This window comes from Argiope bruennichi, chromosome X1, assembly GCF_947563725.1.
Source record: "Argiope bruennichi chromosome X1, qqArgBrue1.1, whole genome shotgun sequence".
Lineage (NCBI taxonomy): Eukaryota > Metazoa > Arthropoda > Arachnida > Araneae > Araneidae > Argiope > Argiope bruennichi.
Window position 1 is genome coordinate 125478005 of NC_079162.1, and position 24065 is coordinate 125502069.

Genomic DNA, 24065 nt, shown 5'->3' on the forward strand with positions numbered 1-24065 from the left:
ATCTTTAAAAACGCTAAAGTTTGTTTAATTTTTGATTCATTAAAATTCTAACAAAATTTCTTCCAATACACATTCCATTCTCTTAAGTATGTTTGTTTAGCAAGCTTAGATCCAATCTTCTGCCCAGTAAAACAACCAATAATAATAATAATAAAAAAAAAAATCAGAAGTTCGCTTTTATTATTTACAGAGATTATGAAAAAAGTATTTAAAATTTATCGGCTGATATTTTTCAGTCAGTATATATCATTCAATTCATGTACTTTCATGCAATTGATTTTCATATAACTGTTTAAAAATATTTAAAAATAAGTTTAAAAGTGTTAAAAAGTATTTAAAATTTATCGGCTGATATTTTTCAGTCAGTATATATCATTCAATTCATGCACTTTCATGCAATTGATTTTCATATAACTGTTTATCTAGCATTATTACTGTGTGCCTACTAATTGCATTGATTACGTAATCTGATTTATGCTGATTCCAGAGAATTGATAAATAAATATATGAAACAGCAGTGTGAATTATCTGCTCATCAATTCAAAAATAAATTTGTATCGATAAATTGAATTTGATGAATATGAGTATTAACATAAAGAATCGCAACAAACATAATTTCGTCGATTTTTCAGGATCACCAAGTTTTTTCCCCCCGATAAATAAAATATTGCAACTAAGTCAGTAAATATTTCTCAAAAATATTTACTTGAAAAATAATATATCACGTTCTTTTTTAAGCACTATAATCATATTAATTCTATTGTCGTCGATGTAAGGAATAAAAAGCTGCAATCCATAATTAGTTCAAAATTTGGTGATTGTTTTAATGTAAATTCAGACATGCTGAAAGTCTGGGGGAGAAGATACTCCCCTTGCTGCTACCAAGGCCACTGAGAGACAAGTTCGGTCCCGATTAAAGTATTGGTATGCAGACATTCCACACACCCAAGATTTTTTCAATAACCCCCCACTTTTCTTTTTTATCCTGGTCCGGTACACTCGTCGCCTCTGGTGATTTAACCTCTTGACCTCATCTCAGGGGACCAGGATGTTGCTATTACTAACAAAGGAGATTTTAAAGTTCATTCCGTATTATTTCGGTACATTTTTTTTTTTTTTTTTTTTTTAAATGAGGGAAGTGGAAAAAATTTGTGGGGGATGAGTCGGCTCAGGATCAAATGGATTACACTTTACATCTTGATATTCGAGCCAAGTCACTTTCAGCTAATTTATGTATTACAAATCATACATGCGAATTAGTTTCAACACAAATCTGCAAAAATATAAAGTCTTCCTGTTTTTGGGTGATTGGAGACGAGCATCAGCGCAAAAAAGTCAAATAAAACAAAACCTTTTCCTTATCGTAAGCCATCCATTAATTCTAAAAATAATTTATCTAAATGGACAGATTGCACTATAATTTATCTGCAAACATCCTCCTAAATTTTCTTTGATTACCTCATTTTAATTATCTCTGTCATTGTCGAAATGTCAAGCACTGCAACAAGTGACTTCTCTTATACTCATCGAACTTAAACCGGAAAGACAACAGGCGAAAGCTCCAAGATGCCAGTTGGGTAGAAAATAACTATCGGGGGGGGGGGAGTAAATAAGTAGCGTTCAAACAAACGTCCATTCAAAACAGGTCCGAGCGAAGACATTATTACCCCTGGCACCCGAAACTACGTACAGGAAAAAAGCGCCATCCAAATCGTCCCAGAGCCGCAGGCATGTAGTGGATAGACTGCCTTCTTCACAAGAACATCAAGGTCCTAAACGAGAGAACGAACTACAGCTGAACACACTACATGCGCGTGATCGCACACACACACAGTCTGCTTTCCCTTTTGTTTCTCTACTAGTGGAATAAATCGCTTATTAACTGAATTTTGAACAAGAGATTCTCTGTTAGTAAAAGAGCATGTGTATTAATGCTTTTGAAAGTTCCGCAGTATTTTTTTTCTCTCGCTAAGTGTATGTGATACTCAAAGCTCACGCGCCATTGGACGAAAGCTGCGAGTTATGAAAACATCTGGTAGCGCAAGTATAAACAGTTCTCTGGACGTGATAAAGTTTTGATGACTTTCTTGCTGAAAGTTTGTGTCCCATGAAATGTTTCTTTCATTAGTACATTAACTTCGACCGTTACTTCGAGATACATACTTACTTGTCAGTCGACGCTTTGCTGTACTTAAAATCTATTTCTTTTTGATTCTGTGATCTATTGTGGATGGTTGACGATTGGATTGATTATTTATTCTCTTTTGACAGATTGACATAAAGGTGAGTGTTGAAAGTTTTTATTCGTTATAACTGTTCAGAATGTTGTCATTTCTAGATATGCTTTTTGTATTGTATTAATCGATTTATTATATTTGGAATTTATTTTTAAGGATTTAGAAATTCATATTTAAATATAGGAATACTTGTGCCTTCTAATTTATTTAAAAATCTTCCATGACCTTTGATTTTTTTTTTTTTTCATTTTGGTTCAGAATTTTTATGCAACAAAATTATTACAAAAATTTTACATTTTGTGTAACTCCGGATAAAAACTCTTCGCTTTTAGGTATTTTGTTCTGTATGATATATTTTATTCAACTCTTTGTAGATATATTCTTCTATGAGGATATTTACATTGTCGTTTAAAGTATTATACTGACATTTTTAAGAAACATTACGATTATTTATTTCATAAGATACATTGTAGAGCAAGAAATCTGCAATTAATTTATTTCTCTTGAATTTGCTTCTCATATTCCTATCGATGAATATACATTTCAAATCACTTATCAATAAAATAGAATACAAACAATATAAATAAAATAAATATCAGTAAATAAAATTGTTGCACTCCATTTTTAAACAAATTGTTTTTAATGCGAATTTAGTTTTAGTAAATTGTGAAGAATAAGATAAATAAATATTTTCAGTGTATTAGCATAACTAAATAATATTTAATTACTCTTAGTTAAAATAACATTTTTATATATGTTAGAGTTTCTTTTTTAAAATTTTATTTATGTATGTCATTCGTTCAATATCTATAGCATATATAACATTTTTGACATAACAATCGAATAGTCAGTGTCTGACTTACCATTGCCTATTGATTCTCAAAGTATTTTGTCTTAATTGTTTGTATGCCTTTAAACAATCATTTCTTATAATTAATATAGAAGCTAATACAGAATACGAATAATTATATTAATTAATAAAGGGAATAATTATAAATGAAATCGATTTTTAATGCAAGAACTGTTTGAAGTCTTTAAGAAAAAGGAGCATTTTTGATTGATCAGTATATAGCATTCCATTTGCTACTGCATTTAATAAGTAGAGTACGACAAGAAATTTGAATTAAAATAGCTGCTGCAGGATTACCATTTAAACTTTCTGATCGATTCTTAATCATTAATGATTGATGTACCTTACTTTGATGCCTGAATAGCTTCTATTAGGCTTTAAAATATATGGATAGCTCTTTGTAAAGAAATTGTATCTGCTCCTGCGAGGGGAGCCAGGAAGTTATTAAAGTTTTCTTGGATTTGAGAAATTTCTGAAAAGTTGTGGTTGAGTTTAACCAATTATTTTTTTATTTGTAATCAGTTTAAAGTCAAACCAATTTATTTATTTATTTTTTTAATTAGCTGAATATCTCCCTTTCCAGTTTTAAGTCCTGCTCGAACCTAAAAAAGATCTAGAAGAAAGAGAAATCTTTGCAAAGAATTTGATAAATTAAGCATGGAATTTTTAAGGCACCAGTGGAAAATGAATAGCCAATTCCATTAATATTTTCAATTCAATTAGAGTAAAAAAAAAAAGTAATGTTTTCGATAAACAAATTATACACTTTATTTATGGAACAGACAAGAAAGATCAGTGGCATATGTTGAAGATTTTTGGCTATATTTGTTTTTCTTTAAATATTAATTCTTTGTTATTCTGCAACCTTTTATTATTATATTTTTCGTAAAATAAGTTATTTTATTGTTCAAAATAATTGTTAAGTTGCTGCCGAACCATAATAAATCCATGAAATTACATTGTTTGTTTAATGTTCACAGTATTGGAGCGGGGGGGAGGGGGTAACCTTTAATCTATAAAATGCAAATCAAATTTTCCCGAGCTTTTGAGCCAAGTTGAAATTTGAAATTGCTTCCGAGTTTACCTTTTCTCGAATATTTAAGCTAGCATGTGAGAAAGTTATTAACTGGAAAGGAATGGTCATTAACATCGATATAGACGATAAGCTGCGAAAAACAGCTACGAGTTTCTTACCCCATGGCTCAATTGTTTCTTGCCTATTATTTGTCCAGAGTATTTGCGAAAAGGAAACCAGAAAAATGCTAATAGATGAAAACATTGTTTTATAAGGATAAAAGAAATAATTCGCTGTCCTATTAAACATAAATTAATCAATCGTCATAATTAAAATGGAGCGAATTTTATTCTATGGAAAAGCTTTCAGCGTTATGAGCATAAATCGACTTAATTTAAGAAATTGTATTAAGGAAAATAAAAATAAAATTTGCTGAAGTTTAAAACAAAAAGATAGATTTAGGATTTAAAACCGGAAGTTTTTTTTAAAAAAAATACAATATCATTTTAACCACATTCTACTAATATTTACTGTAGCTGCATAAGATAATGAATATTTTCTTAAAGTTCGAAATCTGGTTTATATTTTCAGTCATTTGTTTTATTTATCGCGTTGTTGAGATAATGTGATTTCGGCGTACTCTTGCCTTACTCTGGTGAAACGCCAAAGTTGAAAATTTACCTCGAGTTAACTTCCTCGTTTTTCGGGATTGGTACAGTGAAAAAGACGCGAAAGAATCTCCCCGAAGACCATATCAATTATCCATCTTTCTAAATTTTTCTTTACCTATATAACCATCAGACAACATCATATCATCTTGGCTGTGAATCGTGAAAAATGAATAGGCTGCTTTATGAAAGATAAGCTTTTTGTAACATGTGTGCGTTAAATGATGTGCTTGAACACGATATCTCAATAAAGCTTTTTCAATATGAGATTTTAAACCTTTAAATACAAACTATGAACTATTCATGAGTATTTTTATATATGTTAGTTAAACCTAGGCGTAGTAAAGAAAAATTTCATAAAATATAAGATTTTTTAAAAGTAATTTTTCGTATTTTCTACGTGGAAGTTTATTTAGTTAAAATTTCCAGATACTTGCTAGTGTCATATTTAGTTGAGTTATAATTAGTCAACAAATTGGAACGATTTATCCACTAATAATATTTACTATTTCTGTGCAGAGAACATAATTCTTTATTAGTGTTAAAAATTATTTTATACGATATTAATTATCTGAGAAACGTTCAGAGATTTCTGTTATTTAAATCAATACTTTTCCTGCGATATTTATTCGTTTTTACGAACGTAGTTTTACCTGTAATCATGCGTAAAGAATTCTTTATCGTATTATTGCATGTTTTATTTCCTTTTTTTCCCTCTCCGCTTGTATGAATCTTTGAAATGGGGAATCCATTTTTGTTTTCAAATCTCAGCAGTTAGAAGGTGCAAAAAAAGTCTTAAGAATGTCGTAAAGAAAAAAAAAATCGTAATATTTATGACGTGAACTTTTATCTCACCTCATTGTTACTAAATAATGCATTTACATATGCTGTGAACTGATTATTTTTGGAAACAACAACAACAACAAAAAATTGAGATCGTCTGTTAACGAATTAAGCATATATCTGTTATTGTAAAAACCTGTTAGAAAACCAAAATGATTTTTCAGACCAGAGAAATGTAAGAAAGAGAAAATGAATGCGTTATGTTTTCTTAGTCTCCACTTTTTGTTTAATTTTATCTTTTTAAAATTTTCTTTGGTGGTTTTATATTCAAGAACCTCCTTTATTTTAATATTTGAAAAGCAACATTCAGTTGCTAATTATTAAGAGATTCAACCCCCCCCCCTCAAAAATGCCATAGTTAAAGGCTTGAATTTTTTAGGATATTTTTCTATTTTTGTGCAAATGATTCTGTGCCATGGTTGTTGTTTTTTTTGTATGCAAGTGCTGCTATCTATCCCTCCTGTTATTTTAATACTTGCAAAGCAACATTCAGTTGCGAATTATTAAGAGATTAAAAAATATCTTCAAAAGTGGCATCGTTAAAAAAAGGATTGAATTTTTTAAGGCATTTTTCTTTTTTTATATAAAAGATTCTATCAAATATTTTTTCCACTTTGTTGAATAGGTTTTTTTAAGTTGATTCTGTTTATTAAAATGCTTTGAATGGTCGGTGCACATACAAGTATAAACTAAGAAAAAAAATAATTTTAAATATATCTTTGTAGATTTACCGCAAAGAAAACAAAATGGTGATAGTTAATCTTCTCTTAATTATTTTTGATTTTCAACATTTTTTTTTTTTTAATTTTACGCTAGTCAGAGAATGTCGATATTCATGCCATTGCGTTCTTAAACAAAAAATTAATGAATCTAAAACATGTATGCTACTTGATGAGATAAGGTGACAGTTCTGAATACTTTGCTCCGAATTCTTCTGTAAATTTTAATTAATGATTATCGATAAATCTACTTCTGATTGGAATAATTTACATTATAGGAGCTTCGAAAACTCGTTAGCATCATTTTAAAAGTGGACAACATTCTTTACGTAGCAAAGATACCACGCCAGCAGTGATAAGATAACCCTGCATTCAATCCTCGACCAGTTTTCGAAGAAGTGTTTATGTTTGAAATAGTTCAAAACTAAACGAAAACTCTCCGTGTATCAAATTGCTGTTAAAGCAAATTCGAAGAGCCATTGTGTTGGCAAAATATGTGAAACGCGTGCTTGCAACTGCTGACGGAAAGCAAATACACGCATCGTTTATTTATTGTGTAATATGCATATGACGCTTATTAATTTATACAAATTTGAGATAAATAATGCTCGTCTGACATAAAAGTGACATTCATAAAATGACTGAACTTCATAATAAATTTTCAGAGAAACATGTTATTATTAGTGTACTAAAAAGAGGAATTTTTTTATTTTAATAATTTTCTGCTTTTTAACTTTAAATTTGTGATTCACTATTATAAATATTATAGAATATTGAATTCAATCTTTTCTGGTATTAATTACCACCATTTATTTGAAATAAAAATTTAATTAATGGTGATCGATGGTTATTAAAACGATATTATCAATATTGATTTAGTTGGTGAACAGCAACTAAGTTGTAAAAATATATATTTTAAGTGTATTTAGAATGCACAAATGCACCAAATTTCAAAATTCTAACACATTTGGAAGTGTGTGAAAAATTGATTTAGAAATTTTCATCCTTACAAAAATGAAACAAATCAAATTAAAGAAGAGTATATAAAAATAGAAGAGTTTTTCTAAATGAATTGTTTAATCAAATTCGATTATGGGTAGGCTTTTTGTATTAAAATATATTTTGCTTTATCATTTTCATTTTTGTATTTATTTTTCCAGCTTCGCTTTCTTTTGCCTTGCAGAATTAATTTGAATAATTTCAAACTGGCATTTTACAAGTTTAATAGGCTACCATTTTTAGATAGGTATTTAATGCCGATTTCTAATTCGTATCAAAACAATTTTATAGTCCTAAAGGATTCAATCACTTTCCCCATAATTCTATAGCAAAATTCTGTTAAAGTTTTGTAGAAAAGAATGTTTGGAGTTAACTATCAAAATCAAAAAGTCATAGGTATGAGTCCTTCAATAAAAATTCCTTTTAAATTGCTTTTACTGATTACATTTTTCTTGTATTTTGTTGAATTTCCTCTTTTCAGGCTGAAAACGTCATATATATTTAAATGTTTGTTAAAGCGGGCGAGATACAAAAAGTTTTATTTTTAACATATACTTATTAATATGTCCGTTTACCCGTATAGAAATTGTTATCATGTCTTCTATAATCAAATCTTGGGACCATGGGATTCAAAGTGATTCAAAACTCAAAGGAGCTAACTTTTAGTGAAGGTAGAAAATTCAAAAGCAAAACAGAATCACACAAGAATATATGAATGGAAACCACAATCTTATCAGCTGGGGGCTAAATGAAGATAAAGAAGTCAATAATGGGTAGAAAAACTCTTTATATAGCGGTACTTCACACTAGCACAGTACATGTAGAAGTCACGATTCACGGCTAATGCTCAAAGTTATTACCATTTTCAGTTATGCACAACGTCAGCGCATTGATTGTGTGACTTTTTCTAAATTATAAAGCATTTCGCTGGTATTTGCAGCTGCGACTTATACTTTTGTAGATGACCATTTTAGTCAAAAGTGGTTCCGCAGATCATGACTTTCAGTGCCCCCTCCCCACCGATAAGAATAAAACCAGGATATATAAATCAAGAGGTCGTGGTGGCCATAGGATGGGTCCACTCTACCGAATCAATGGAGGCCCAAATACAAGTAATTGCATACAGTACTGGAAAAATAAATTGTACTGGAAAAAGACTGCACTCCGAATAGGCTCAGGGACAATGTTGAGTAATTCCGGTAGTGTCTCTTCCTGAAAAATACAATATTTCCAACCATTCATCGGAGTGGTAAAAGGATATAGTCGGATTAAGAATGACCAATAATATCCGCTCATGCATTCATCGAGAACCGTTGTTCAGCAGTTTATGAGTGCGTACTTCGTGGGTTGTTGCGGTTCCAACATGAACATTAACGTGTACACGTACTGTACTAGGGTGAAGTATCAGTAAATAAAGTATTTTCCATTTATTATTGGCTTCTGCATCTTCATTATCCACCAGCTGATCAGGTTAGGGTTTTTGTTCACATATTCTTATATAACTCTTTTGGTTTTGTGTTTTCTACCCCCCCCCCCTAAAAGTTTGCACTGTGAGTTTTGTATCACCTTGCATATTATACAGGCTAACAAAAGGAAAATATTTTTTTTTACATATTTTTAAAATTTTTAGACAATTTTCTTTGGGCCGGTGTCTAAAGAGCTTCTTAAGACTTCGTTTTTTTTTTTATTAGAAGTACAGTTAATCGGATTTTCAGTAAAAATAATTCACTCAGAAATCGACTTCACTTAAAATCGACTCAGGCGTCTCAAAATCAAGCAACTGAAAAGTAATAAATTGAAAGCAATGGCTTTTTATGTAAACAATAGGCATTTCCTTCATATCCAGTTTAATAGTTGATATCAGTTCAATCTCTTAAAATTTGCAGAGTTTTCTACTATTGGATAATAAAAAAATCACTAATAATTACATAATTTTTCGTTAGATTCTATTTTTTGTAAAGAAAGTGTTAATGAAAAAATCTTAAACTCCGTTGTGGGAAATGGAATTTAAAAGTATAATCAGATTTTTAAGTAGGTGGGGAAAAGAAAGTGTCATACCGTATTTTCATGAAGTCAGATAAATCATGGTAATAAATTCCTGCGGTCGTCGTTTCTTCCTTTGATTTTTCGACAGGAGGGCCACGTGACTACATCATTATGCATTTCTTTCTTTGAAATTTACATTTCTGAAGAAATAAATTTCAAGACTTCTTTGCGAATGATACTCATTAACAAGAAATGCCGCGTCTAGAGTGGAAAAAAGTGCGAAGTATTCGTGACTCTCGATCCACGATCAGTGATAACTCTCTCTAAAAAGCGTAAAGTCGCAAGTAACGTTAGATTCCTTTGTGAATTCAATAAATAGTAACAAGCTGTAAAGTATTATATTGAAAAATTAAAACATAAATATTAACGAAATAAAGTCAGAAATGCTCATATTGATTTGGCATAGAATTATGTTTCGAAAAATTTATACAGACATTAACGGAATGATAGAGATTATGCAAATAGCAAAAGACTTGAAAAAATCGGGATGTATTTGAATTGAACGTAACTACCAGAAGCTTGTCATCTTTTCATACTTTGCGCCAAAATCAAATCGAGAAAAGTAAAGCGACACTTTTTTATTTGATTCAGCGCACAGACGGTTACATCAAATTATAAGATGACTTTAGAACATTGCATTTAAACGCTTTTCTACTTTTAATGAAAGTGTCGGCGCTCCGACTGCCTTTGGATTTTTCATTGGACGAGTACGTGCATGGTGCCAATGATTGCTGGTTTTTAGTCAAATTAACTGCAATACTTATGATGTAAGATGCCTGTATGACTCTTGAGAAAAAGGGCCCAATAATTTAAGTTCGGAAGTTATCTGCTTTCAGTAAAGAAAGTTCAATTACAGTTTATAAATTTGTAGCCGCTCTTGTAATATTTACCATAACTGACTGTGATGACATCAGAGACAGCGCCCTCTGACGTCTTGTGGCTCAATGACTCAGTTCAGGTCAGTCGATGGCATGTGCTGCATGCTTTAATACATGCTGCTATATATATTTCATAAAATTATTCTAAAATTATGTATGCAAATTGTCCGTGTGTAACGTAACCTGTAAATAAATAACAGTTACACTAATTCAGACTTTTTACTGAACCCTTTAACGACCCCACAAAGGAATAAAATGACGAACAAAAATGACCGGCTTTCAATGGCACCAACATTGTTATGTTTTAGATATAAGTTAAAAATAAATTAATTCAGACAAGCGTACGATTCTACAATATTGAATTGATAAGTCCTTTTTAAGTGACATGTAGCAAAACACGTCCGTGCAACAGCAGTGACAATGTAGTAGGCAATTATTTAGTTAATAAATAAGAACTGGACTGAATATTAACACATTAATCATCATCAGACAAAATATTGTCTGGACTTTCTGGTCCACAGAAACATTTGACTCATTATAGATATAATCTCGTGGAATATAAGTGATTCATACGGCCCAAACAAATGCATTATCTGTGAGCCATACTTGCTTCACGTGACGATTAACGTATTAATATCTCTTTAAAGAAGTACTTCACATAAGAGAGATGTTCAAATTTCCATCATATTTAAATCTGCTTTTATAGCCATATTTTCAAACTTTCACTTCCATACACTTTCGTTTATTGCTAATCATATTTCATTCTGTCAGAACTATTTTTTTCCTCCATAAAACTGAGTTACTTCTAGCCGGAAGCAAGGTTGAAAATGAAATGTTTACCTTTGTCTTATCCAAATTTTCATCCATAAGAACACACACACAGCTTAAAAATCAGAGAAAAGAGATGTCAAGGCCTAAAAGTCAGAGTGGAAAGTGGATAGAATGTTTTAAGTAAAAACCAGTTTCCGTGAGCGCTTGGTGTACTTGAAGATGTACAAAAAATAGGAGCAAAATTTTAAACTTTCACTTCAGCATCAAAATTCCTATTTCAACCTCGCAGTGGGGGTGTTGCTTAGACGGGCGTATCCAGACAAGCAACTGGAATTTGTTTAAGGTCATCTTAATGTTAGCTATATTTTCAACTCGCATTTTTTGAGGTTGCATATTTAATAGGAATTCGTAATGGGTTTAATGTTTTCCGCATACGTCAATGAAACAATTAGTATTGTGTTTTTCACTGTAGGAATGTGAAATCTCGGGTGCCGCAAGTAATTCGATGTCACGCCTTTTTAACAAAGTATGTCCAAAACCGTGCCAATGAGGGCATTTATAGAAGTGTAACACTGTCCTGTTTTCTGCTCTATTGAGTGATATAATTGATTTGCGCATGCAAAAATACAATTTTGGATGAAGATGACGAATACAGTTTTCGAAGTTAAAATGAGTTTTATGATTTTCCATACATTTCTTTTAAGAAATATGCTTAGTAATGGCAAAGATTTTGGGGAAAAAAAAGTATATCTTCAGAATTAAAAAAAAAAGCCTTCGGGAAAATATACATTTGTGGGTTGTTTTTTCTTTGTCAACCTAACATAAACGCGCTTTGGAGATATAGGTTACAAAATCATTTTCGCTTTTTATGCCACAATGTTTAGGCATTTTCTTCGTCTTTTCAATGACTCAAAAGAGAGATAGAAAAAAGTTATTTATAATAGCTGGAGATTGAACCTATTCGTGCTGTATTTATTAATTCACGCCGGAAAATTTTAGCGGTTATTTATCAATTAAATTTCTTACTCGTAACTGTGCCATTTAGATTCATTCATGGCGCACGAGTCTAACGCATTAAAAGAAATAAAGAATTGGAAATCATGCTATAATCAAGAGCTGTAATTGTACTCTTCTTCTTTCCAGTGTAATTCTGAAGGTGATAAAAACTTGCAAATATTTCTTGAGTAAAGCAAAATGAATGTAAATTGCAACGGAGGATTCCGAAGAAATATTTTAAAAAAATTATTTAAAATCAGTTTGAATGAAATAGCATTCGGATACTTTTCGAAAAAATCGTGAGGAAAATGAAAAAAAGTGCCGAACTTTCAATCCTGTAGAATTTCTTGTAGAACAAAGGCTGAGAAAAAATATCGCTTTTTCCGAGAAAAAAAATTAATTGTTCCCTCTTATTTTTTCACGGTGCAAAAGTTAACTTTCTATTTATTTATTTCTTTTCAAAAATATTGGTAATATTTATTTAATCGATTTTTTTTACTCTCTGTGTATTTCTAAACGTTTTTGGATTCTTCTGTCCGTGTTATTTTTTAAAAAATATATTACTTATCAGTAGAATAGACTGTAGCCTTTCATTTTTCCGTTAAAAAATTCCATAAATCTCTGTTTAAACCCATTTGGCAGACATTCATAAAACTTTAATTAATTGCATGCTTTTATAATAATGTATAAGAAATTTGAAATTCTCGATAGAGAAATATTTAGAATTCATCAGTGGCACTACTAAATTCAAGATAACATATGAATATAATCAGCATGACAGATCTTCCTTTTCTCTGTGAAAGATGCTCAACGGAACACGAATTGACTTTATTGGATCAATAAAAGTCAATTTATTTGAAAAATTTAATTAATCAAAACACATGCCTTAAAAAAATTTTTGAGCTCAATTTTGGGTTGAGGAAAAAAAAGTGAGAGCGGAAGTTTTTGATTATAGATCATTCTAGACTAGACTTTCTTTTGATTTGTTAGATTTTTTTAATGAAATATTGTCGTATGTCTTTTCTTTTTATTACCTTTTTCTATGAGTTGAGTGTTGTTTAATCATTGGATATGGGTCGTTTTCACTGACCTGCTGAGAGAAAGCTCTTAAAAAGGTTTGCAGTTATATTTATTGCATTTTATGTCATTCGATTAATCTTATGTTCTCTGGCAATGTTTCTGGCTTGGTAGAAACTCTGTTGACATTCGCATTCTTTTACATTTAGGCAGGTGCATTTATTTTATGTTCTGCATCGCTTGGATGGTTCACATTGTTATTTAATGACGAATACCTTTTTATTTCTTGTAAGATTCCTAAAATATTTGTTTTGGCTTTTAAAAAAATGAACGATACGTGGGAATATTTGAAACGAAACTTGTTGTTGTATTGCGGACTATAAAATGTTCTTAATATGCGACTAGGTTTCCGATACCACTGCATTTACCCTAAGGATGCGTGCAGATAACTTTGATTTGAATGAAGAAATGGGATTCTTGAAGTAAAAATGTGTATTATTTTAGAATTATTCCGAAGTATTATTAAAAAGAAAAATAGAAATATTGTCCCTCTGAGGTCGATCCAATTTTACATCATTTTACTATATTTTTATGTAAAAAAAGTAGCTTTCAAATCCTTGTAAAAGTTCCTCTTTAGTGGCTATAAATATTCCTTATTTAAATTAATAATTTATCCCACGAGAATGAATGTTTAAAAAATATCTACTCACATTTTTTTTATCATATTTAAATCCATTAAATTTACTACTATTCATTCATAGTTCGTCTTTAATTTAAGATTTGTGTATTCTTCTTGCTTTTTCACTTGTCAGTTTTCTCAAGCATTCTGAAAAATTTAGACTGTAAGCTACGTCGTTTTCTAGCTCTCTCTCTTACTCGATTTCCGTTGTTTTCATTTAGCTTTCTATTCGCTTTCCTTTATGTTCTGTTTCAGCCAGCAGCCAAACTACGCGCGCACGAATTTTCAAATTTATGAATAGGAATTGCCGCTTCTGCACGCTCGGCATCATCGCGGCGCTGCCTGCACAGCCCTCTAACCGGCCCAGCGCGCCGGTTATTGACGCTTAAAATGATAAGTCATTTTCTCAGGCTATGCACATTAATAGACTTTATAATGTACATAGCATGAAACTAAAATCTAGTTCTAACTTCAGTTACTTTTGCAAGTTATATCTAGTTATAAGTTCATATCACACAAACGGTTTTCAAACAAAAATTCATTTGAAACAAGTGTACCAGAAAACGGTTAATAAAAACTGTTTAATAATGAGACAATTATCATGAACTGTTTTGTTATCATTTAGGATTTCCATTTAGTCAAAAAATAAAGACCGAGATTGAAGAAAAATATCATAATCTGAATGAAATATCTTGAAATGTGTTTAATTGATCTATAATACGATTTAAACATACCAGTTAAACATTCGTAAGTCAAACCTTCAAAACTATTAAAAGTGTCATTTGATTCGAAAAAAAAATTATGAAAAATTTTGCTTGTCTAAAGAGCTAATTTTTTATATGTTATTGAGAAATACAAACTCATCAAGATGCAATTTTCAAAATTTTGATGGAATTACGATTGTGTAATTGATCAGTAATTAGACATTTCAACAGAATCTCCCAATTATTGGACATTTATGTAAATATTAGCATTGCTAATACGACTCTCTTTAATGAACTTTTAATATAATTTTACGTTATATATACAGAAAGTCTACGAATTAATTGAATCTAAAAGATGCATTTCCTCGTCTATTTTCATAGTACGTACATTATGCCACAAATAATGAATCAATTTCTTTTTATTTGTGCAGTAGTTTAGTTCAAAATGCTGATTTCAGTATCTTTTTTTTTAATAAAATTTTCGTATTTTTATACACTACCAGTCTTACTTGTTGCATAATTCCCGGAAATAAAAAAAACACACTTAACTTGCTTTTTTTTTTGCTTATAATTAATTAGAAACTTGTAAAACATTTATTATAAACAAAAAAATGCAAAAGTCTTTTAATTGAAAATCGAAGTATCTCTCTGAAATATGAACGGAATTCAAATCAAGTCTTATCTACAGGTGAAGTAATGGGCTTGAACTCCATTACTAAGAAGCGGATGTTGTTAAGCATCTATAACTTCCTTTTCTTTTTAAAATACGGAGATAGTGATAACATGAGGCAATAATACTGGAATAGCCCGATTCAAAAAGAAAAAGCACTTTCGGTGATATTAACTGCCTGATAAAAATTCTTGTTCACTCTCCCTTATATAAAAGAAACTTTCTTTTTGATCCTTTTTTTATTTTATTGGCGTCCACGTATTTTTCCCCCGTTGCTCTAATTTAAGGTCGCAAACCTAGTTTTTAGACCACTGTCTTTCGGAATGATTTGTAAGGAAAGTACTTCCTCCAGCAGAGCATATCCTTTTCGGAGACAGAAACCTCGATGACGCAACACTTAGGATTTTGATTGTGAGGGGAAAGTCGGTGGGATGGACAGTGCTTAGTGCGTGGATGTGAGGGCAATCAAAACCGCAAGCCTTTGCGACCTCTTGCATTTTGATTAGCAGACTGTTCTCTTTCTCTAATTCTATAATAATCCGCTGTTAAAAACAAAGTTGGCAGATACCGAATTTCTTTAGAAAAACGACGTTTTTTATGATATGGATTTCAGCATCGGTTCTCAGAAGAATGACATCGCAGCATTTCAGTAATTGAATGGATTACTCTTTAGTTGAAGATAACAATTTTCGGAGATTAACATCTGAAGCAAGCCTTTTGGAAGCTTGAACATCTAATTATGCTTGTCATTTTTCTTATCGTTAGATTTTTAAAATGTGTTGCAGCCATCAACCAGAGGAAACTCAAACCTTAAATGAAAACTACTTCAAAAAATAGTTTTTAAGATGAACTCCTTTTTATCCAGTTTTTTTTTAATGTTCCAAAAATAGCATTCAAGAATTATTTTTTATTACATTAGTATGTGACTCGAGGCAAAATGTTTTAAATCAGTAATAAACTGTTTATTATTTTTTAGCTAACTAGCTGCTCTTTCATATGTAGCACTGTACTGATAATTAGAGACCGACAATTGATTTAACAGGGCACACTGGTCATGCCATGCTGTACGTAGTTTTTATTATCACATGCTGAGAAGGAAAAACCAATAACAATAATTGGAAGATAATTGTTAAACTATTGAGTAATACGCAATTGGATTTTGTTGAATGACGCCGGATGATTTTGATCTTATTTACTACATTAAAAAAAATTATGCAAAACAAAATGCTCACACATTTTTTTTTTTTTTTTTTGCTTTGCTTGTAATGCACGACAGTTGAAGTTTTTTTAATGCAAGTTTCGATTTATACAAAACAATAAGAAAAATCATTTAAGATAATTAAATAAAAAACAAATAAAATTGAATTTCCGTTTAAAAAACAAAGCTAAAGCGTCAAGTTCATTAGCTTTTGAAACAAGTTATATTAATCGAAGTTTTATAAGCTGCATTTCTCATAACGCTTTTATTAAGTGGTTTTTAATAATTAAAATAATTGCAATTGCAGATTGGTATGGAACTTATTCGTGTCTTTTTTTCCTTATAAAGCTTAATTTTGTACACGAAGTTTATAAAACTTGCATGCTTCGATCCATTTAATTATACAATAATAGAATCAATTATCAGTTATTTCTATGTATGAAATCAACCATAATGTTAAGACACATTTCAGATATTTAAAAAATGCTTTTTAAATTATAGAATTATGTTCTAAGTAATGAATGCGTTATATTCTAATGGATATATTTACATTGAGAAAATGATAATAAATAAGTAAATTTCTACATTTAAGTTGATTTTTTTTTACCTAGTGCTTCAACATATGAAATATTCAGATTAAAAAAAATGTTAATAAAATACATGATTGATTTCAGTGGGAATAAAAAATTCTGATGGAAACACTTTTCGTAATGTTAACATATTTTGTGTTTTTAAAAATGTTAAAAATGTTTTTATTGTGATGATTTGTAGATTTTCATTTAGTTGTTAAAAAGAATAAAATTAAAGAAATATCTGCAGTTGTCGTTTTTGAGTTTAACTTTAAATTGGCGATATAAATAGTGCCATTTTTTTTACTTTTAGTTTTGCCTAAAGTATGCATTTTTGTATACAAATGGCAAATATTGACGAAAAACTCTTATATTTAATTTCTTCCAGAAAAGTTCTCGTATTTACATAACACGATTTTAACTTTTTAAAATTTAATTTATGATATTGTTAAGGTTAAAATGAAGAACACGGATGCCATTTCATATATTATAATTAAAAATAAACAATTGAAACTCTATTTCTCAATATTTCATTACTTTCATGTGAAGATTATGCTGTTTCTTTTGTAAATAATTGAATGTTGTGAAATATTTCCCATATTATCGATATATACTTAATTTCCTAACAATGAGCCTTATTTATAAATGGCATTATTTCTGAATTTCCTAAGAAGTGTTGACATTTAATTATGATTTTTCGTAAATTTTACACTAATTAATATTTAAATTTCATTGATTCGCGGTATTATAATCATCTTTTCTTTGTCAGTAAATAAGACGATGAATAGCAGCGATCATTAGCTGAAAGCAATTTCTTTCTCAATTCCATCGCTCTAATGATTTATTACGAAAAGCAAAAAGATAGGTAGGCAACTGTTCTTCGAAACTGAGGTGATGTCATTTATTTATTCTGAAGCGTTTACTGTAATAAATATGCCGCTCACGTTCATTAATTTTTCTATCAGTCTCTCTCTGAGTAAAGGTGCTCATATGATAAGGAAGTTCAAATCGGCTTTCAAATTGTTTGAGGTTTTGCGAGCAGACAGATGTCAAAGGTAAGCCTTTTATAGTAAATAGTATAGCCTTTTATAGGAAATCAATCGACACCCAATTTTTCTGGTTATTCAATGAGAAACATTAACATTTTGTTTTAAGAATGGATGTCGATTGATTTCCAGTGATTATTTTGAGAGGTTGACTGAATGAAGTATTGAAAGCAATTGATGGTCGAATTTTTTTTTTTTATTACATATGCTTGTTGAACGATTTTAGTTGGAGTAATTAGATGTGCGGATTCAAATTTGACTGAAAAGGACTGCCTTACTTTCTGTGCATTATTGGATATATTTGTTATATACGTTATCATAAGAGGGATGCATTTGTTATATATGTTGTCTTAAGAAGGGATGTCGATTGACTTTTGGATGACATTTTCCAGTGATTACTTTGAGATATTGACTGAATGTAGCATTGAAAGCAAATGATGAGCTCAAATTTATTTATTATGTATGCTTACTGAACAATTTCAATTGGAGGTGCGGCTTCAGTTTTGATTGAAAAGGACTGCCTTACTTTCTGTGCATTATTGGATATATTTGTTATATTTATTATCATAAGAACTATGCATTCGGTGGTGCCTAAATTTATTTTTTTATGATTTCGAATAAAACCTGAAATTTTTGTTGTATTTTGAGAATGAAAAACTTTTCAACAATATGTGTCTTAAAACTAAGGACTCAGTTAATACACGTTAGAAAGCAAATTTGCAAAAGCTGGAAGCTTGACAAGTGATCAAAAAATAGATCAAAATCGATATTAATTCCATACAGTATGCTTTTTGAACATCCTTTTACTGATGCAATAGACAAGGAAACCTTATGTAGTTAGTTACAAAGTCTTTACTCGCTCTGGAGATGTTATCATCTCTTTCGTGTCTGTCATGATTCTCGGATAATACTATCCAGAAGTCTCACTCTGTTCGGATGTTCTGATTCCTCCGAATTATGCTTTGAATTGCAAAGCTATAAAAGATACTGTTAAAACTGTAACTTTTACAAATCTTTAACTTCTAAGCAGTACCTTTTTTCAAAGTAAAGCAGATTATTTTTTCATGTTCAGAATAAAATAAAAGGAAAAAGATGAAAATTTGTTGCAGAAGAAATAAATAGTATTTCCTATTTTCTCTAAAGCACTAAAAGCGACATTCATTGATATAAGTAGGAAATTTTGAAAAAAAACCATTTTTTTTTTTAAGTGTCTGATGAAAAAATATAATTGAAAATTATTCTTCTCAAGGTAATCGAATGATATAAAAAGCCATCAACATAATATTAAAAAAAAAAAAAAAAAAAAAACTAGGCGTTAAATGCTTTTACTTTTATCTACTGAAAAATTTAATAATTTTTACCAATATTGAAGACAATGATTAATGACAGTTTTTAAACATATATTATATCTATATAATTTATATTTAAATATATATTAAATAGAAATTAATATTGATTTTATATGATGCAATTAGGCTTTGTTTTTTCTTGTATTATCTGATTAAAATCATAAATGATACTGTTTTATTTTCATGTTTTGCTAAAAAAAATTTGCCTAGGAATTAAGATAAAAAGACGTAGCATTGAGCTAACTCAAGTGCGTTTTGGTTAATTGTACTACGATGTTTTTTCCTTTTTATTTTTCAGATCTCTAATAAATTTTATACTAGAAACTAACAGGCCTGATTCAAGATTTAACCTTTTATTTACCGAATTATTTTACCATCAATTTTTCAACTTTTATTTGCACCAGTATTTAAGTTTCCTTGCAAAATAATCCCAGGGAATCCAAGAAAAAAAAATAATTTAATCGAAATATCTTAATTAATTTAATTAATAATTAAATATTTTTAATTTCTACTTTTAGCTTATATTAACTACTTGCTATCTAGGTTACATTCCCCATATTCTTTTGAATACCATCAGAAAAAATAGCTAAATTACGAAGATATAAGCCCATATTTAAATGGTACTTCTAAGTACCGTCAGTAAATAAAGGGTTCAACGGAAAAAAAATATCATGCGGGCTTTTCAATTGTTGGTACTCTAACCGAAAAAGTGTTTTGATATTTTTTATGTAGATAGAATGTTGTTCTGAAGCATAATTTTATTTTTGCTACTTGAAATCACAGTCCACATTAAAACCTAATTTACATATTGTCAGTTCTATATAGATAGTGAATCGAGAAAACAAGTTTTTGCGTCAGTGGATATCTAAAGATAAGGTAAAAAACTCTATATTTGGCGGTTTAGAAACAAAACAAGGAGAAAATGCTAAAACCCTTTCGCTGGAATAAGCATTTTATCTCTACTTCTGAAATAAATTGTGTCAGCGATCTGTAATGAAAGTTCATGTTTGCATAAGTTGGAAAAGAAAAGGATTCTCTCTCCTCCTCCCCTCACTTTTAGCCTTAAGAGAGATTTCAGGTAACAATCAAGGAAAATCCGCATTTGTTTTTTCTTATTTTTCATGCAGGTCAGTACTTCATCGTCTGTTCCGAGTCCAAAAGCAAAACAAATCGAGATTGTTTAAATTGATGAAGCATGCTAATGAGTTACTTTTAACACACCATACATATGCATCAAGAAAGGTTTTGTCGCCTCCAGGTCATTGAAAGTAAACTCTTTCCTCGTGAATGTTTAAAGTTGAGATCCTGTTTGGCCACGAAGACTTGTTTTAAAAACTGAGTTTCAAAAATAATCTTTCCGTGTTTTTTTTCTTTTCTTTTTTTTTTTTTTTCTTTCTTCGTTTTTACCATAGTTATGGAGTTTAAACTTTTGATGTTGATAAGTTTAACTTGAAATCGTTTTCTCATGATGGATGGTTAGTTTTTCTTAGTTGACTTAAACTAATTATTTTTTTCATTATCTGAATCTCAAAAATAGTTTTTACAGTTCTGCTGCATTGAAGTTTTTGCGTAATCAATAAGTAAAGCAATATTTTTTTTGTTTGATTTTAGTCTGAGAAAAACAAATACTTTCCTTAAAATTTTAGTTTTTAAAAAAATGAAAGCGGAAAGAGTTTCGAATTTCGCTATGAAATGCATATGCACTTCTTCATTAATTTTGAATTACGAAATCGGTTTGTTGCGTTTTGTAATGCTATGTTGTTCCTTTAAATTCAGAGCTATTTTCTTACCTGCGATTCTTACAGATAATAATTATAGAACTGTAAATAATTTTTGCGTAATGTATACTATTAAATATTCTTACTTTTTCATATATATATATGTATATGAAAAAGTAAGAATATATATATATATATATATATTGTAAAAATCTTTTAATGAAAGGATTATACCAAAAATCTTTTTAGTTGCTCCGTTTTAGTTGTTCATACTATAAATAATTTCACAGAAAAGTAATTCTGGCGTCCTGAAATATAAAACTTTTAATGCAGCATATGATAATTATTCTTTTTAAATCTAGTTTTGTACCTTTTCATTTTTTTTTTTTTTTGGATTAAAGAGGTTTAAAACTATTCTCTCGACAACTTGAAAGGCAAATGCAAGTTCTTTTTGTGTGAAGATCTAAATAAAGAAACATTTCATCCCTTCTGCCTCCATGTTTATGACATTTGTATCTTTAAGAATGAAAGAAATGAAGCAACTGAGGAGAGCTTTACAAACATGTCTCACAAGTATAGGTTAAGACGCAGTGGAAGTTAGAAAATCACTTTTCAGCCCTTTTAAAGCATTTGCAACTGTCGAAAGACTTTCAGTGCAACATCTGTTTGGGGTATGAAGTGATAATTCTCTAATTTGAATTTTTATCTGTCTTTAATCGTAAGTAAATAATGGGCATTTTATCTATCTTCAATCGTAAATAAATCATGGACGTTTTATCTATCTTCGATCGTAAGTAAATCATGGGCCTTATAAACTGGATGGCTATTTTATGAACTATACTGACTCGCCCGTTTTAAAATTTTCCCCTCTCTGGTTCAAATCCAGTCAAAATTACTTACGGCAAAATTGCCCGCACGCGTAAAGTATTATAAATAATTCATTCGATTCCTTATAAATAAAAAAAATCTCCATGTATCGTTTTTTTTTATTGGAAAAATCTTTTCACAACAGTTTCTGTATATCGAATTGAATTTCTATATATCGAACAAAAATGTTCGCTTAAAAAATTAATGTGTATGTGCGTTCACAAAGGCACTCATGCTTGGTAAACATTCGCGTATAAAAAGAAAAAATAATTAAATATTATTATACGTATAATAAACACCGAGCCGCTTTGGAAGTTAATAATTTTCTTGATATCGTATAATTTATTTTCTTTTATTTTTGTGATACTGGTTTATCTCTAAGGCCTCAATTTCTGGGTATTTTCGGGTCACGAAGTGTCAATATGTTTGGACGAAAGTCAGACCCCTCACAATAAGAAAATCCTTAGTTTGAATCCCTGCCTGAGGGTGACCCTCGAGAAAGTCTTCAGGCCGGATTCATTGTTCCTTACTTTTTGATTCTTTTTGCATTAAACTTAATATTTATTTCTAATTTGGTTGAGCTGAACTTTCCTTATTTAAAAAAAGGAGCAATAAAAATTATAACAATGGGTTAAAAATACATGTTTGCCTGGAAACGCTTGGTAAACATTAATGTAGGCCGTTTATTTGTCTTTTCTTTGTATTTTCAGGTAAAGTGTTCCGGATGAATGGTCTATTATGTTTGTCTTTGTACTTTGCTTTATATAAATCATTATTCAGTTTACACTTCTGAAAACGAATTAGGAATAAACATTTGGAAAGTGCTTCGACGAAATCTATTAATTATCCTTGTAGTTTATCAATTCTAAAGATACTAATTTATGAAAATTTAAAGTGTGAACGCTGTTTTGATTAAATTTGAATATTGATAACATTATTTTATGGCCCTTTATGCTTGATTCTTATACTGCAATTTGAAACAGGCGTTGAGAAAAGATTTTGTTGAAAACGACATTAATCAGAAAACTATGTTCATTTTATAATTTTTTTTTAAACATTTTCTGCGCTAGAGGTTTCTTTCAATGTGCAACAGGTATTAAAATTGCAAAAACTCGACAGAAATAACATTTTTTTTTCATCTGTAGAAATTTTTTTTAATGCCTTTTTATTATTATTGTTCAAAATGAACATTTTATTTCTTGTTCCGTATTTCGGAGCAGTATGCGTGTGCGTGTGTGTGTGTGTGTGTTGTATGCGAATCAAATTTATACATAAAAACTAAATTTTTCATGCATAATATGTATTTGTATCAATAACAAAAAAATGGCATGTTCAAACGGTATATAGATTACATCGTTATGCACTTATCTAACTCGATTATTCTCTTACTTCCTGTTGTTCTAGAATCTGAAATTTTATTTACTTATTGTTCTCGATGACAATACACTGTTTCAATATTTTCAGAATTCAATTATTCGTTAATAGAATATTTTGATTTAAATTTTAACTTAGGCGATAGCCGCCATTTACTAATGAACTGGAGAAAAGTGGATTTTAAGGTTCCTTAATGTTTATAATATTGAATTATAAATTGGAGACTTAGAAGTAAAAAAATAATTACAATAAAAAGAATCTCTTCTTTTTAGAATACTAATAAAATATGTATTTTAAAAACTATTTTTATTGAATTTATAGTAAGACCATAGTATTCGTTGTCTTAAAGATTTTTTTGAAGAAATTCAAATACTTCTGTTTTTAATACAAAAATTGTATCATAATTAGTATTTCTGCCTAATGAATATAAATATATATATATATACCTCATTTTCTGTCACGTTGTTACAAATTTCTGATAAGAATTTCAGAACAACAACTTAGAAATCAGTGAAAAAATATTTGGAAATCCCTTTGTTGCCTTAAGCAATCTGGCGTACATTTTCCCATGACGTTCGTTTTCTTCTATTTGTATTCTAGAAGTTCCAAAGATTTAAGTTAAGTAAAACAAGAACGAGTAACATGTTGTATGCTATATCTCTTCGATTAAAATGACTCTGTCTTTCCTTAAATACAAATCACGATGCAAGGGAAAAATTTATAAAAATTAACTTTATTTATTTCATTTTTGTGAACTCGATTTTTATAGCTTTGGGGCAAATAGGCTAGAAGTTAAATTGTGAGAACTGTTGTGTAACTTCATAAGTGTATTTAGATCATTCAGACAGACGG

At 29.8% G+C, this 24065-nt stretch overlaps 1 protein-coding gene across 2 annotated transcripts in view; it reads left to right on the plus strand.

The window, feature by feature from the left end:
* The first annotated feature begins 1715 nt into the window (after positions 1 to 1715).
* Positions 1716 to 24065, plus strand: part of LOC129958269 (protein toll-like) — a 60361-nt gene continuing 38011 nt past the window's right edge. The window contains exon 1 of one of the 2 annotated variants that reach the window (XM_056070598.1): positions 1716 to 2283. The gene's annotated coding sequence lies outside the window, so the exon portion shown is untranslated. Of the gene's footprint in view, positions 2284 to 17831; positions 17915 to 24065 lie in introns of those variants that run through there. The other variant, XM_056070599.1, reaches the window with a different exon arrangement.